This window comes from Ochotona curzoniae, unplaced genomic scaffold, assembly GCF_017591425.1.
Source record: "Ochotona curzoniae isolate NIBS_2020 unplaced genomic scaffold, NIBS_Ocur_1.0 contig_3819, whole genome shotgun sequence".
In the NCBI taxonomy this organism is placed as follows: Eukaryota; Metazoa; Chordata; class Mammalia; order Lagomorpha; family Ochotonidae; genus Ochotona; species Ochotona curzoniae.
In genome coordinates, this window is record NW_024466004.1 from 32,586,282 (window position 1) to 32,592,825 (window position 6,544).

A 6,544-nucleotide genomic window follows, 5' to 3' on the forward strand; every position below is an offset into this window, starting at 1 on the left:
CATTTATTGGAACCATCATCACTGTCTCCCCGGATGTGTTTCAGTAGAAAACTAGATTCAGATACCCATATTTCATTCAAGTGCTCAAACATGGAACATGCGTATCCTAACCCCAAGGGTAAATGTCTGCTGTGGCTGAGAGAGCTACATGAAATATTATCAGGTCAACACTAGATACAGAATCTGCTACGGTATTCAATAAACGTGAATTTAGATACAAACCTTGTTCTCAAGGTAACAGGAAGCTTTTCTTTCTATGTATACATAGAAATACAGAACTGACTTGCAACAGTACATTAAGCTAATTTAATAAATTTCTCATTTTCACACTGAAAAAAAATGTAAAGCTAATTAGAAAGCCAAGGCATCAGTATCTTGGACATTGTGAATCCTCATTATGTAAGTCACAAATAGAGTACTTTGAACACATTGAGTAATTTTACTTACTTTTTTTTTTTTTTTACTGGGTGGGAAATAAAATATTCAAATACTACTTTCCACTTCAATCTTATATTTTTCCGATGGCATGGATAAGCATTCTCTTTTACTAAGCATTTGATGGTTCAGGAACTCTGTCAATCTGAATTGAAAAGAAAATGTGGAGTAATGGAAACCTTAGCATTAAAAACCTTTCTGGGGTGCTAATGGATTTTGCTTCATGAAGGAAAAATAAGCACTTGTCAACTTGGGTCAGGTTAAGATTTCAAGTGTGATGTTCACAGAATGCTTGGTGAGAACAAAAAGTAAAACCCAAAACAAAAGAGTTCTTATAAAAGCTACATCAACACAAAGAGGAAGTAGGTGTGACAAGTTAGACCAAAATATAGGCAAAAGTCATGCAGAAGATCGCATAAAATTCAATTGTATTTCCCTAGCTTCTTTGGTTCTTTTTAAATTAGTCATATGATTAAAAGCATCAACCCCTTTGAGATATCAAATACTGAAGGCTGGGATGGATATTCAGTGCAATGGTTAAGATGCTCACATTACATATTGAAGTGCCTGGGCTCCAGTTTGGACTCCACTTGGAATCCAGCTTCCTGCTGACAAACACATAAGGAGGTAGCAGGTAATACCCAAAATGTGAGCCCCTTCCTCTCAACATGGGAGACACAGACTGGATTTTGGGTTCCTGGGTTGGCCTGGCCTTGCCCTGTTGTTGCAGGCACAGGGAAGTGTCTCTTTTCTCTCTCTTCCTCTTCCCCTCTCATCCCCTCACCCCTGCCCCACCACCACTACTTCAAGCAAATGAAAAATTTAAAGTAGACAACAATATAAAAGCTAGACACACACAAAAAAAGGTAAGTAAGGAACATAAGATGTAAATAGGGTGGGTGATTTGGTAGATTCATAGGAGCAGAGCTCATCAAGAGCAGAGCAAGAATAGACAACAGGACAAGCGCAGGAACTCCACTGCTGTCTCTTTTAAAGGAGCCAAAGAATCCTAATGTAATAATACGCAGGTCAGCTTTTTAAACTTAATCTCAAGAATAATAAGGCTTCAGAAACTATGGTTTTTCTTTGTTCCGCAAAAAAAAATCCTGCTTTGATATTGCTTAACATGTCTTCAAGAAGAAACGGGACACTTGACTGAACAGAGATGAAAAGATTAACAAACAAATGAAACATTAAATCTGGTGATGCAGATGGCTCGAAAGCTATGTAGTTGAAGAGAGTTCTCTAAAGGAGGGTAAATTGGTAAAAACGGACAATGTGAATGTCTCCTATCTGTCACTTGTCAATTTTATCCTGCATAAAATTTGTATTCAATATTGATTAAAAGATTAACTCTGAAAATGAACATTCACTCAGACAGTGCTCAGATACATAATCGTGGCATGTTACCTAACCTTCCTAAGCCTCACTGTTCTTATCTTGTATTTATTTGAAAGGGATGGGGAGAAAGAGAACAGAAGAGAGGAAACTAGCTGTCATTTTCAGGTAAATACCCCAAATGACCACAAGAGCCAGGGCCAGACCAGGCATGAGCCAGGAATTTGGAACACAATCTGGATCTCGTACATGGATGGCTGCAACCAAAATACAAGAATTGTAACCGAATGCCTGAAACAGTACATGCTAGAAGGAAGCAGGATTCACGAGCACAGTGAGGACTCAAATCCAGGCACTCCAACACAGGATGCAGGCATCCCAAATGGCATCTTAATCTTAATGCCAAATGCCTTCCCTGGGTCTTCTCCTCTCTGAAATGAGTGCACCTGTCTTTTACTTCACCCCAGTACACTACCATTCAATATTTAGGGTTAAAGGGCAACAACAAAAAAAGACAGTGAGCATTTAGCCTAGCAGTTATAACTTCCACATACAACATCATTGTAACTGGGTTTAATTCCTGGTACCTACGGCTCCTGGCTTAAGGATTCCTGCCCATGCAAACCTTGACAGACAACAGCAATGGCTGGAGTAGTTAGGATCATGCCACTTACATGGGGCAACTGGGTTGTATTCCTGATTGCCAGTGTTGGCCCCAGCCCAGTTCCAACTGCTGCAGGAATTTGGACAAATCAGCAAATGGGAACTTGCTCCATCTCACTCCTGTCTCTGCCACTTATAAATAAATAAATAAATATTTCAAAAATTAAATACAAAAAGTTAGCAAATATGCTATATGCTTTGTTATAACAAATTCAGTACAACTGCTCATCAATAACTTCTATATAGTTACATCAGCCAAGTAAATCCATATTCAATATGATATAGGTTTATGAAAAGGTTCTTAAATGACAACTCTCTTCCAAACCTGCCCTACAAATGATACTTAAAGATGTTCTCTTGTCAGAGAAGAGGAATAGCACCCACCAAAAACAAAGGCAAATGCAAAGAACATCCCAGTAAAACAGCAACAGATGACAAAAATCAATGAGCAACCCATTGCTAAAATGGCAGGACAAAATTACCACCCATTCATATTAACCCTGAATGTAAACAATTTAAGCTCATCAATCAAACACCATGAGCTAGCAGACTGGAATTTTAAAAAAAACTGAATGTAAATGGATTAAGCTCATCAATCAAATGGCATAGATTAGTAGACTGGATTAAGAAACAAAACCCACCTATTAGTTGCCTACAGGAGAAACATTCCACCAACAAAGATCAGTGGAAACCATATCTCATGGATTTTGGGTGTTTTTTTTCTTTTGTAAGTTTCACCTCTTTAAAACACTTTCTTCTGATTAAATGCTTCACTAATACTGAATAGGGAATGACTGAAAGCTTTTATATGAAGAAATGGGACCAAACAAGGGTCCACTGTCACCACTCTATTCAGCACATTATTGAAAGTCCTCACTAGAGTTACTAAGCAAGAAAAGTTAGTTAGAGGAATTCAAATTGCAAACTACTAACGACATCTTCTGAAGTGGATGTGGAAAAAAAGGTACCATTGGTGGTTATGTGGGCTAGTACAACCACTCTAAAAGTCAATATGGAATGTGGTAAGACAACTGAAAATCCATCTACTGTATGACCCAGCTATACCATTTCTGGAAATATACCCAAAGTAAATCTGCATGTGAGAAAGTGATCTGCAACTCTACATTTTACAGTAACACAAGCTGCAATAACAAAGGCATGGAAACAACACAGAGGCCAATCGAAAGAGGCATGGATAAAGAAACTGTGGTTCATCAACTCCAAGGAATACTACTAGCCATTCAAAACAGTGAAATTTCATTATTTGTAACAAAATGGTCCCAACTAGACAGCATGATGCTCAGTTCTGGAGAAAACTGAAGATCTTATAAAAATTAAATGTAACTTTACTCTCTGTGAACAGAATTTAAGATAAAGGAGTCCAATGAATTTAGTATTTGAACTCCCAATTATTTGAACTTCCAAATAATTGGCATCTTCACATAAATGTTCATCTCCCAGGTCCTGGTCATGTGGATATTTGTCCTTCCACACCTCTTCCACCAAAACAATAAAAACAGTGTTAGTTCCAATATACCAGAAAGAAAGAAAAAGAGAGAGACTGAAAGTACCAAGGGTCCTTAATTTGTAGTTTCTTACTTTTTTTCAAAAGCCGTAATAGGTCTTTTCTCATGTGTCTATTACTGAGCTGTACAACACAAGAATACTTCAAAAAGTTCATGGAAAACAGAATTAAGAGACAAACTTTTGAGAAGCAATAAGAAAGTCTATTTTTTTTTCTGTAGTTCAGATAACAGACACAGTCAATATTTACAATTTTATCAGACGAACTTTTGTGAAAAAAAAGTCTAAAATAGTACTGATGCAACATTATTAATATTAAAAAATCCGCAGAAACCCTTTATTTGAATATTGTTGTGACAATATTAACTCAGCTTTTCAAAGTGAGTATACACATGTTAATTTCATTTACAAGCTATTTGCAATTATTTGTGACCTAAATTAATTTTTGCCATAATAATTTTAATCATAATATTTAAGAATCAAAAAAAGAGAAGACAACATTTTGGCTTCTTGCTAATTTGTTTAATGCATTCAAGAATCTAGAAACACAACAACAAAAAACAAATTAAGCTTTTAGGCATTAGATAAAATTATTACAAAAAGGCAATATAAAATATATTTTGTTTTTATAACATGTATTTTCAACTACACTAATATCTTCATTTGCTAGAAACACTATGTCAGTCTCCAGGCCCAAAATGTCACATAATCAATGCCAGGTGGAAAAACTTTACAAGCAGCACAGGGAACTGCACTACGTTGCACTTCTAGGTGCTTAAATATTCAGAATACATTAATTCCCTGAACAAAAAATGTCAGTTATAAACCAACAAAAATTAATTGCACTTGTGAAAAGAAAGAACCTACAGGGAGTACCATAAATTTAGAGAATTTTCTTTGCAGCCAGATGACTGATGAGCTGGCTGCAAAATGTAGATGAAATTGTTACACGATAAGAAAAGTAGGAAACTAATTTTCCTATAATTCAGACAAAAATCAAGGCCCACCAAAATACTAGGTTAAAAAGGTTGCAATAATGAGATGAAATCAGCATACAAGGAAGCCATTTGCACAACTATGTTTATTGCAAATCAGTTCACAATGGTTAAGATATGGAATCAACCCAGTTGTCCATCAATGGAGGATTAAATAAAGAAAATGTGATACACACAAACAGCAAAGAATATTACTCAACAAAAAAAGATTGAAACCTTGTCTTTATGACAAATTGGATGCAACTTGAAACCATTATGTTTAGTGAAATAAGCCAGTCCAAAACTGACAAAAATCATATGTTTTCCCTAATCTGTGGTAACTAATACACAGAGTAAAACTGTAATCAATATGATGGGGGCTGGCATTTCAAGATTTGATTAACTGTTGGCAAATTATGTTTGGAGGAATTGTAGGGTTCGCATATTTTTCTGCCTTCTATTTGTTGAAATCTTTACCCAAGGCAATGTTAAGCCTGTGGTTGTGAAGTGAAATGAAAGTATGCCATTGCAAAAAAAAAAAAAAAAAAAAAAATCTTTTAAGAAAAAAGGAAGGAGGAGAATAGAAGGAGAATAAAGGCAGGAGGGAGGATAGGATGGAAAACATCACTATGCTCATATATGTGCTGTGAATATGTAAAATTTTTCAATTTACATAAATAAGACATTTTAAGAAAAGTTGAGACAACTCATAGAAAATATTTCTTAACATTTATTTATTTTTGTTGGAATGTCAAATCAGATTTAGAGAGATGGAGAGACACAGAGAAAGATCATTCCATTCCCCAGTTAACTACCTAAATAATAGCAACAGCCAGAGCTGAGCCAATATGAAGCCAGGAGCCAGCAGACTCTTTTGGATCTCCCATGCAGATACAGGGTACCAAGGCCTTGGGCCATCCTCTCCTGCTTTCTCAGGCCACAAGCAGGCACTGGATAGGAAGTGGAGTAACTAGGACATGAATCAGTGCCCATATGGAATCCTGGTGCTTGCAAGGTGAGGATTTAACAATTGAGCCATCATGCCACATCCAGATATCAAAACAAATACCAGATCAGCTGTAGTCTGACACAGGGTCTCTAGGGCCCTACACTCAAGTCAAAGTCTGTAAACTGAATCCATGTAACCTCATCATGCAGATGGCTAAGAGATTGTCATTACTGTCTCCCTAAACCTAGGTGAAGAGTGGAGGAGCATGGGAAAGTGAAAAAAGGCCTTTTCTTGGAATTCTGTGTGCTGGGCCCACATTCTTTGTTTCTATCCCAGGAATTTCCTGTTTGCCCTCAGCACTCATGAAATAATGATAGGCTAACATATTACCTTGTTAGTAGTGTAAAATAAAATCCAAGAATCAATATGACGAAATTAAATTTAATGGAATATAAGAATTCCCTATTGTTTCCAAACATTTTTGTCTTACAATTTTGAGAACTTAACATGTTTAAAGTATAGCTTTTACAGAAAACTTGATTTCATAAACACTTCAAAATTTCTATCTATTCTAGATCTACTACACATGCACTTATATGAACGTCAGTGCACAAGCATGCACATAACATATTATCCCCCAGAATATTTGTCAGAGTACGTC